Source organism: Arachis hypogaea, chromosome 17, assembly GCF_003086295.3.
Source record: "Arachis hypogaea cultivar Tifrunner chromosome 17, arahy.Tifrunner.gnm2.J5K5, whole genome shotgun sequence".
Lineage (NCBI taxonomy): Eukaryota > Viridiplantae > Streptophyta > Magnoliopsida > Fabales > Fabaceae > Arachis > Arachis hypogaea.
In genome coordinates this window covers 51,222,985-51,234,443 of record NC_092052.1, presented here as the reverse complement: position 1 = coordinate 51,234,443, position 11,459 = coordinate 51,222,985, and the positions used below count along the sequence as shown (strand labels likewise).

Genomic DNA, 11,459 nt, shown 5'->3' with positions numbered 1-11,459 from the left:
GCCCATTGCAGGATTCTTCCCGCTAAGTTTGTCTTCTGTATGATGCCTTTTATGGGCTGGTTGGTCCGAACCTTGATAGTGTGCCCTTGAAAGTACGGGGGAAGTCGTAGAAAAGGGAGTATGAGTGTGTAGGCAAACTTTTCTATCTTTTGATAGTTCATTTTGGCCCCTTGTAAAGCTTTGCTGATGAAGTGTATGGGTTGCTACTCACCCTCGTTTTCTCTTACAAGTGCTGAGGCGATCGCCTGATTTCCCACTGCGAGGTATAATATGAGTACTTCTCCTTCCCGTGGTCGGGTAAGAACTGGTGGTTGCCCCAAGAATTTTTTGTTATATTGGAAGACTTGCTCACACTCTGTTATCCACTCAAACCACTTTCCTTTCCTTAATATGGCGTAAAAGGGGAGAGATCTGATAGCTGAGTCGACTAGAAACCTGGATAGGGCTGCAAGTCTTTCATTGAGCTGTTGTACTTCTTTGACGTAGGTCGGGCTTTTCATGTCAAGTATACCCTAACATTTATCTGGGTTTACCTCAATTCCTCTTTGTGTGAGCATGAAGCCTAAGAATTTGCCAGCTTCTACCGCAAAGGTGCATTTTACAGGATTAAGTCGCATTCCATGCTTTCTGATGGTGTCAAACACTTTGGTTAGGTTGGGCAACAAGGATTTCTCACTTTGTGTCTTTACCAACATATCGTCTACGTAAACCTCCATTAATTTTTCAATGTGGTCCGCAAAGACTTTGTTCATCAATCTTTGGTAGGTAGCTCCTACGTTTTTTAGCCCGAATGGCATGACGATATAGCAATAATTTGCTTTTGGGGTTAGAAACGAGGTCTTTTCTTGATCGGGTGGGTACATCGGGATTTGATTGTATCCTGAATAAGCATCCATGAAGGAGAGGTACTTGTATCCAGAAGATACATCCACTAGAGTGTCTATACTTGGGAGCGGGTAGGGATCTTTTGGGCAGACTCTATTGAGATCGGTGTAGTCAGTGCACATCCGCCACCTCCCATTTGACTTTTTTACCAAGACCACATTGGCTAGCCATAGTGGGTATTTGACCTCCCTTACGAACCCTACCTCCAATAATGCTTGTACCTGTTCTTCCACAGCTTGGGACTTTTCCGGTTCGAGCTTCCTACGCTTCTGCTGCACTGGCCGACATCCTGTGGGATCTATGCCCGGCATGTCTACGGCCTTCCATGCAAAGAGATCAGCGTTATCCTTTAGGAATTGTATCAGAGACTCCTTTAAATCTCCCTTTAAGGTTGCCCCGACATTTGTCGTCTTATCTCGGGGCTCGCCGATTTTGACCTCTTCAGTCTCGCCTTCCGGCTGTGGGCAAAATTTCTCGCGAGCTCGGACTCCCCCGAGCTCAATAGTGTTGAATTCTTCTCTTTTGGGGTTGCCTTTATGATTTAGACTTTCATTGTAACAGTGTCGTGTGATTTTTTGGTCTCCCTTTATCGTGGCGATCCCCTCTGGAGTTGGGAACTTCATGCAGAGATGTGGAGTCGAGACCACTGCGGCGAGCTGGTTCAGTGTTGTTCGACCTATTAGGGCGTTGTAAGCTGAGCTCACGTCGACTACGATGTAGTCTATGTTGAGTGTTCTTGACCGGGTTCCTTTTCCAAAGGTTGTGTGTAACGAGATATATCCAAGTAGTTGAATTGGAGTGTCTTCTAGTCCGAACAAGCTATTCGGATATGCTCTGAACTCTTTATCTTGCAAATCGAGTTTGTCGAAGGCGGATTGAACAAGATATCTGCGGAGCTTCCTTGGTCTACTAATTTTCTGTGGAGATTAGCATTGGCCGATATGATAGTGATGACCATGGGATCATCATGTCCCAGGATGACGCTTGTTGCATCTTCTTGGGTAAAGGTAATTGTGGGGAGGTCGGATGACCTCTCTCCTTCCCCGACATAATATACCTCTTTAAGGTGTCTTTTGCGAGATGATTTAGAGATCCCTCCTCCTGCAAATCCTCCTTTTATCATATGAACATGTCTCTCAGGAGTGTAGGGTGGTCGTTCAACCCGTCCGACCTCTTCATCCCGTCTTCTCTTCCTCGGTTTGTCAGTTTTGTTGGCCAAGAACCTGTCTAGTCTTCCTTCCCAGGCTAGCTTCTCTATGACGTTCTTTAGGTCGTAGCATTCGTTGGTGGGGTGTCCATAGATTCGGTGATATTCGCAGTACTCTGTCTGACTTCCCCCTCCTTTTTTACTTTTGATTGGGCGGGGTGGTGGGATCTTCTCAGTGTTGCATATTTCTTGGTAAACATCTACAAGAGACACCCGAAGAGGGGTGTAATTATGGTATTTTCTAGGCTTCTCACTGGGTTGATTTTCTTTTTTCTTGGACTCTTTATCCTTGTCCCGAGAGGGGTAGGAGAATCCAGGTTTTGAGGTTTCTCCTAATCGAGAATTCTCCTCCATGTTAATATATTTTTCTGCCCTTTCTTGTACCTCGTTCAGAGATATTTGATACTTTTTTGATATGGAGTGACTAAAAGGTCCTTCTCGTAGGCCACTGATGAGACCCATGGTAGCTGCTTCCGTTGGCAGACTTTGTATGTCCAGACACGCTTTGTTGAATCTTTCCATGTAGTTGCGAAGACTTCCCCGATCTCCTTGCTTGATCCCTAACAAGCTCAGGGTATGTTTGGCTTTGTCCTTCTGGATGGAGAATTTGGCAAGGAATGTTTTGGATGTCAAACCACTTTATTGCTGTCTTTGTCAGGGTAGTCGGGAAGGCTTTGCATCGAACAGCGTCCGAGGCGTCAGTGAGATACATTCTGCTTCTGAAATTGCTGAGATGATGGCTTGGATCCGAGGTACCTTCGTATGAAGTCATATCGGGAGCTTTAAAATCCTTTGGAACTTTAGCTTTCATGATCTCTTTGGTGAAGGGATCTTGGTCTTTGTGGGAGCTGTCATCGTGACTGGACTGAACGGTTTTAGCTTTGAGATCAGCCTCGAGCTTTAGGAGCTTGTCCTCTAACTCTTGACGTCGCCTTGTTTCCCCCGAAGATCTCTTTCGGCTTTGCGTTAGTGTTCGGCCTCTTGTTCGAGCTACTTGAGACGTTCCTGCTGTTTTCGGAGGGGATCTAGAATTTCTGTGTTTGGAGAATGCTTGTCCCTGTTTTGTTGAGGCGTATCTTTCGGTGTGATATCCGCGTTCTTATGTGGCGTCCTGTCTTCCAAATCAGAATTGTGGTCGTTGTCAAGGTTGTCTGCCATGATAATGGAATGACTTCCAGGTTCCCCGGCAACGGCGCCAATGTTCCGAGGGTTACCTGAAACTGAAGGTCGATCTCGGATGAGATCTGCTATGGTGGCCGGAGCTGTTGTGTCCGACTTGTTTGACTTGGGGAGCTGCTGATCCTTTGTCATTGGAGGGTGGTGGTACCTGCAAGAGACTCCGATGCTTAAGTTAGCATAGGCTTTAAGCAAGTTTTTTATGTAGAATCAGAGTATGAGTTATACCTGGGTGCTCCAGTGTATTTATAGTAGTGTGGACTGACCTTTCTAGATAAGATAAGTTAGTTATCTTATCTTATCTTTAAGTGGAGTCATCTTATCTCTAACGGGAACCGCCTTTATCTTTCTAGGCTTTAGCTGCCTTTAGATTGGGCTATGTCCCTTTATTTGGGCCTGCTTGGCTTCTTGTGGCGATTTGGGCGAACTCTTTAAAAAAGAGGTCGGGGGACCTGACATGACGAGGTCGGTCGCTTTGTCTTCAATCAGCCCGGGTCGGATAGCCCGACCTAGGGTATGAACAATAACCAAGTAGTCCTAACATAAAAAGGAAGTGGTAAAAATATGTACAAATTCTAACTAACATGCACCCTAACATGCAAAACAACTAACTACAAAGAACATTAAGAATTGGTGTTGAAAAAGAAAATTGTTACCCACGGAGATCGGTTGAACGACCTCCCCACACTTGAAGATTGCACCGTCCTCGGTGCATGCAAAGAAGAGCAATCTGGATGGGTTGCTACATCTGATGAGCTTCTTCAAAAGGTTGTGCGGTTGGACTTGTTCGTTGTCCCAATTTGAAGCCTTTCCATTCCTTTCCTTCTTGGTGGCCAACCTAAAAAGAAAGAAAAATAAAGTGAATTAAGCTCACAACAAAGATATTAAAGCAAATAGAACATAGGCGGGGGCTAATGCCAAATAAGAGTAAGGTTCTCACTATATGTTAGCTACGCATGTAAGTGAAGGAGCAATATAGGCAAAGGGCATCTCAACTAATACTTGATGCAAGAGTAGAGTCAAAGCATAAGTGAATAACATGAAGAGCATGTTGAGCATCAAGTTCAAACAAGAAAGAGTGGGTCATGAAAGACAAGAGAAGTTCATATCAATGCACAAAGGATGCAAGAGTCATCAAAGGGTAACCATTGATTTAAAAGTTTCATCACCCAATAATATCAAACAAGTCAAGAAGCACCAAAATAATCCAAGGAGTTCTCAACAATTGAGTAGGAGAAATCAACACCATTATTAAAATAAAAAATTTAGAAAAGAAAATAAGAACAAGCTGTAAAAACAAAATTAAAATGCAATGAATGATAATATCCAAAAGCAACATATAAAAAAATGAAAATAAGAAAAATAAAAAGTGGAAATTTGAAAAGAGAAGAAGAGAGAAGGTAAGAAAGGAAGAAGAAATGAGAGAAGAAAAGAAAAAGAAAGAAGAAGAAAGGAGAAAGAAGAAAGAAGAAAAAAGAAAGAAGAAAGAAAGGGAAAAAACATAGCAGAAACAGGGTAAACAAGACGCGGAAAGCGACGCGGGCGCTTCGGCGATGTATACGCGTCGGTAGGCAGGATGGTGGATCGACGCGTAAACGTCGTCCACGCGTGTGCTTGGGTGGCAAGAGGGACAAGTGACGTGTAAGTGTCGCCCACGCGTACGCATGGAATGCAGAAAGTAGAGGTGACGCGTAAGCGTGACCCACGCGTACGCGTGGGTAGCAGTTGTGCTCCCCGCACAGTTCTCGCACAAATTTTGCACAACTCTGGTTTTTGTACGAGGAGTCCCAAAATGCCATACAACGCGTGCGAGTCGGCCACGCTTAGGCGTGGCGTGCATTTTTTTTAAATTGAAAATAGAAACAGGGCACTCTCCTATTCTACAAGCATTCTAAAACAAACAAAATTCAAATTTAACAACAAATCTTTTTGGTTTTGAAAAATTTTCAAAGACAAGCAAATAAAACTTGCATTTCAAGCAAAATGCAATTCAAAACAACTATCTTACAACTTAAGACATACATCTAATCAAACAAACTAACAACCAAAATACTATAACAACAATGTGCAAGGAAGAAACCTACCTAACAATGGCAACTCAATTCATTCATTGATTATATGTACAAGAGAGTGGAAAGAGTTTACCATGGTGGGGTGTCTCCCACCTAGCACTTTTAGTTTAAGTCCTTAAGTTGGACATTTGGGAAGCTCCTTGTCATGGTGGCTTATGCTTGTATTCATCCTTGAACCTCCAAGGATGCTTGCTCCTTAAACGGTTGTCAGAATTTCCAACCGCCTCCACCAAGCTTGGTGAGGTTCTTCCCAAGATATGAGCTCCCAAAATTGGTCTTTATGTTGTGATCTGGGATCCCATATCTTATTTTCATACCCATCTTCTAATTGATCATCATGATTCCATCCGGATGGTAGGTACATAGAATTCTCCTTAAGGCACCAAATTCTCCTCCTATACCCATACAATCTAACATTCCTTCACCATAGTATTCATGCCTTGAGGGTTCAACCTTTATGAGCCTAACATTATTATTCCAACCACTACACAATTCCCTCCTACTCTTAACTCCACAAAGAGCACTAAGTTGACCATCATTTTTAATCAAACCATATTCAAGTGAGAAAGTGAAGCTTAGGGATAAGAATTTTACCCACTTGAATGTTGTGTTGGATGGTGACTTAGAAAGGGGTAGTTCCAATGATCTTGCAAGTTCCAATCCCTTGTGCTCTTCCTTGACTATCTCCACATCTTTGCAAGCCTCTTCAATTTCAATTCCTTGCTCACCAAGTTCTTCTATACACCTTTCATTGCTCAAACCATGTGTCAGAGGTTGTGCACTATCCTCCTTGTCATCAATTTCATAACACAATGAGGGAGGTTCATCAATTCCAAAAGACACATTGGTTGGTGTGGAGTTATCTTCAATGATGGAGCTTGCTTCTTGCTTAACCTACTCCTTTTGGTAGCTTCCTTCCAATTCAATCTCTTCTTCATTGCTTACCAAAGGTGTGGGAGGTTGTGCACACCTTTCTATTATCTCAATGTCAAGTCCAATGGGAGAGGATTCAATTGTAGATAAAAATTCCTCAATGATTGAATTAATCTCTTGATCAACCTCATCAAAGTCTTCAATCATGATATGCTTTGGAGGTTTTACACCCTCCTCAACATCAATATCAAGCTTCTTGGAAGAGAGCTCTCTAATTCTACATTTTCATGGATGATGAGCGGATAATTTATACGCTTTTTGGCATTGTTTTTAGTATGTTTTTAGTAGAATCTAGTTACTTTTAGGGATGTTTTTATTAGTTTTTATATTAAATTCACATTTCTGGACTTTACTATGAGCTTGTGTGTTTTTCTGTGATTTCAGGTATTTTCTGGCTGAAATTGAGGGACTTGAGCAAAAATCAGATTCATAGGTAGAAGAAGGACTGCTGATGCTGTTGGATTCTGACCTCCCTGCACTCAAAATGGATTTTCTAGAGCTACAGCACTCAAAATGGCGCGCTTCTAATTGCGTTAGAAAGTAGACATTCAGGGCTTTTTAGAAATATATAATAATCCATACTTTTCCCGATTTTAGATGACGCAAACTGGCGTTCAACGCCAGCTCTCTGCCCAATTCTGGCGTTCAGCGCCAGAAACAAATTGCAAAGTGGAGTTCAACGCCCAAACTGGTACAAAAGCTGGCGTTCAACTCCAAGAATGATCTCTCCATGTGTAGACTTCGAGCTCAGCCCAAGAACACTCCAAGTAGGCCCCGGAAGTGGATTTATGCATCAATTACTTACTTCTGTAAACCCTAGTAACTAGTTTAGTATAAATAGGAATTTTTACTATTGTATTAGACATCCTGAGTTTTATCTTCGGATCAGGTCTTGGTTACTCCGGTTCCCCTCTGGGGCCGAGACCAATGAACTCCCTTATCACTTATGTATTTTCAATGGTAGATTTTCTACACTCCATAGATTAAGGTGTGGAGCTCTGCTGTTCCTCAAAGATTAATGCAAAGTACTACTGTTTTTCTATTCAATTCAACTTATTCCGCTTCTAAGATATTCATTCGCACTTCAACCTAAATGTGATGAACGTGACAATCATCATCATTCCCTATGAACGCGTGCCTGACAACCACTTCCGTTCTACCTTCGATTGAATGATTATCTCTTGGATCTCTTAATCAGAATCTTCGTGGTATAAGCTAGATTGATGGCGGCATTCATGAGAGTCCGGAAAGTCTAAACCTTGTCTGTGGTATTCCGAGTAGGACTCCAGGATTGAATGACTGTGACGAGCTTCAAACTCACGAGTGCTGGGCGTAGTGACAGACGCAAAAGGATAGTAAATCCTATTCCAGTATGATCGAGAACCTCCAGATGATTAGCCATGCAGTGACAGCGCATCGGACCATTTTCACAGAGAGGATAGGATGCAGCCATTGGCAAGGGTGATGCCTCCAGACGATTAGCCATGCAGTGACAGCACATCGGACCATTTTCAAGAGAGGATCAAAAGTAGCCATTGACAACGGTGATGTCCTTACATAAAGCCAGCCATAGAAAGGAGTAAGACTGATTGGATGAAGACAGCAGGAAAGCAGAGATTCAGAGGAACGAAAGCATCTCCATGCGCTTATCTGAAATTCTCACCAATGATTTACATAAGTATTTCTATCCTAGTTTTCTTTTCTATTTTTGAAAACTCCATAACTATTTTGTATCCGCCTGACTGAGATTTACAAGGTGACCATAGCTTGCTTCATACCAACAATCTCCGTGGGATCAACCCTTACTCACGTAAGGTTTATTACTTGGACGACCCAGTGCACTTGCTGGTTAGTTATATCGAAGTTGTGACAAATTATGAATTAAGATTAGAGCACCAAGTCTTTGGAGCCATTACCAGGGATCACAATTTCGTGCACCAAGTTTTTGGCGCCGTTGCCGGGGATTGTTCGAGTTTGGACAACTGACGGTTCATCTTGTTGCTCAGATTAGGTAATTTTCTTTTTGTTTTATTTTCAAAAATTTTTCAAAAAGTTTCTCCTTTTTTTTCGAAAAAAAAAATTAAAATGTTTTCAAAAATATATTTTTCTTCAGAATTTTCAAGAATGAATTCTAGTGTTTCATGAAGTATGTTGAAGCCTGGCTGGCTGTAAAGCCATGTCTAAATTCTTTTGGACTGAGGTTTCACTTATACTCAAGAGAAGAGCTTCTTTGTCTTTCTTAGCAAATTAGCTGATGCATGTAATTACATACTAAAGCTTGGCTGGCTATTAAGCCATGCCTAACCCTCAGATTGGAGCTTTAGACTAAAGAGCATAAGATTCCTGGAATTCATATTAAAAATTTTGGAATCCTTATTTTTTCTTTTTCAATTAATTTTCGAAAAATCCAAAAAATTAGAAAATCATAAAAAAATCAAAAATATTTTTGTGTTTCTTGTTTGAGTCTTGAGTCAATTTTTAAGTTTGGTGTCAATTGCATATTCATCTTGCATTTTTCGAAAAATCATGCATTCATAGTGTTCTTCATGATCTTCAAGTTGTTCTTGGTAAGTCTTCTTGTTTGATCTTGATGTTTTCTTGTGTTGTGTTGTATGGTGTTTTTCATATGCATTCTTGCATCCATAGAGTCTAAGCATCAAAGATTTCTAAGTTTGGTGTCTTGCATGTTTTCTTTGCATTAAAAATTTTTCAAAAATATGTTCTTGATGTTCATCATGATCTTCATAGTGTTCTTGGTGTTCATCTTGACATTCATAGCATTCTTGCATGCATCGCATGTTTTGATCTAAAATTCTCATGCATTGCATCATTTTCATGTTTTTCTCTCTCATCATAAAAATTCAAAAAAATCAAAAAAAAAATCTTTCCCTCTTTTCTCTCATAAATTCGAAAATTTGAGTTGACTTTTTCAAAAATTCTTAAAATCTAGTTGTTTCTTATGAGTCAAATCAAATTTTCAATTTAAAAATCTTATCTTTTTCAAAATCTTTTTCAAAAATCTTTTTCTTATCTTTATCTCTTAATTTTCGAAAATAACATCACCAATTAATGTTTTGATTCAAAAATTTCAAGTTTGTTACTTGTTAAGAAAGATTCAAACTTTAAGTTCTAGAATTATATCTTGTGATTTCTTGTGAATCAAGTCATTAATTGTGATTTTAAAAATCAAATCTTTTTCAAAACTAATTTCAATCATATCTTTTCAAAAATATCTTCTCATCATATCTTTTTCAAAAATTTGATTTCAAAATATATTCTTATCTTTTCAAAATTGATTTTCAAAATTTGTTTCAACTAACTAACTAACTTTTTGTTTGTTTCCTATCTTTTTCAAAACTACCTAACTAACTCTCTCTCTAATTTTCGAAAATATCTCCCCTCTTTTTCAAAATTTATTTTTTTAATAACTAATTATTTTAATTTTGATTTTAATTTTCGAAAACTACTAACACTTTTCAAAAATTATTTTCGAAAATTACTAACCCTTTTTCAAAAACTATTTTCGAAAATTACTAACCCTTTTTCAAAAATAATTTTCGAAAATCCTTCTCCCTCATCTCCTTCTAATTATTTATTCATCTACTAACACTTCTCTTCATCTCACATCACTGCTCCTATCCTTACCCTTGTGTTTGGATTCTTCATTCTTCTTCACCCCTACTCCTTTTCTTTTTCTACTAACAATAAGGAACCTCTTTACTGTGAGATAGAGGATTTCTCTTCTTTTCTTGTTCTCTTCTCTTTCTTATGAGCAGGAACAAGGAAAAAAGCATTCTTGTTGAAGCTGATCCAGAACCTAAAAGGACTCTGAAGAGGAAACTAAGAGAAGCTAAATTACAACAATCTAGAGACAACCTTATTGAAAATTTCGAACAAGTAAAGGAGATGGCAGCCAAACCTAACAACAATAATGCAAGGAGAATGCTTGGTGACTTTACTGCACCAAATTCCAATTTACATGGAAGAAGCATCTCCATCCCCACCATTGGAGCAAACAATTTTGAGCTGAAACCTCAGCTAGTTTCTCTGATGCAACAAAACTGCAAGTTTCATGGACTTCCATCTGAAGATCCCTTTTAGTTCTTAACTGAATTCTTGCAAATCTGTGATACTGTAAAGACTAATGGAGTAGATCCTAAAGTCTACAGGCTCATGCTTTTCCCTTTTGCTGTAAGAGACAGAGCTAGAGTGTGGTTGGACTCTCAACCCAAAGATAGCCTGAACTCTTGGGATAAGCTGGTCATGGCTTTCTTAGCCAAGTTCTTTCCTCCTCAAAAGCTGAGCAAGCTTAGAGTGGATGTTCAAACCTTCAGACAGAAAGAAGGTGAATCCCTCTATGAAGCTTGGGAGAGATACAAGCAACTGACCAAAAAGTGTCCCTCTGACATGCTTTCAGAATGGACTATCCTGGATATATTCTATGATGGTTTATCTGAGCTATCAAAGATGTCATTGGACACTTCTGCAGGTGGATCCATTCACCTAAAGAAAACACCTGCAGAAGCTCAAGAACTCATTGACATGGTTGCTAATAACCAGTTCATGTACACTTCTGAAAGGGATCCTGTGAATAATGGGACGCCTATAAAGAAGGGAGTTCTTGAAATTGATACTCTGAATGCCATATTGGCTCAGAATAAAATATTGACTCAGCAAGTCAATATGATTTCTCAGAGTCTGAATGGAATGCAAGCTGCATCCAACAGTACTCAAGAGGCATCTTCTGAAGAAGAAGCTTATGATCATGAAAACCCTGCAATAGCAGAGGTGAATTATATGGGTGAACCTTATGGAAACACCTATAATCCATCATGGAGAAATCATCCAAATTTCTCATGAAAGGATCAAAAGCCTCAACAAGGCTTTAATAATGGTGGAAGAAATAGGTTTAACAATAGTAAACCTTTTCCATCATCTACTCAGCAACAGACAGAGAACTCTGAACAAAATACCTCTAATTTAGCAAACTTAGTCTCTGATCTATCTAAGGCCACTGTAAGTTTCATGAATGAAACACGGTCCTCCATTAGAAATTTGGAGGCACAAGTGGGCCAGCTGAGTAAAAGGATCACTGAAATCCCTCCTAGTACTCTCCCAAGCAATACAGAAGAAAATCCAAAAGGAGAGTGCAAGGCCATTGAATTGATCACCATGGCCGAACCTGT

General features: G+C 39.9%; 1 non-coding gene across 1 annotated transcript; it reads right to left on the bottom strand.

Annotated features, from left to right (window-relative positions):
• Positions 1 to 10,578: 10,578 nt before the first annotated feature.
• Positions 10,579 to 10,686, bottom strand: LOC112767996 (small nucleolar RNA R71). The gene has a single exon (XR_003185435.1). It is a non-coding gene; the product is annotated as a small nucleolar RNA R71 (small nucleolar RNA).
• Between the last annotated feature and the right edge of the window lie 773 nt (positions 10,687 to 11,459).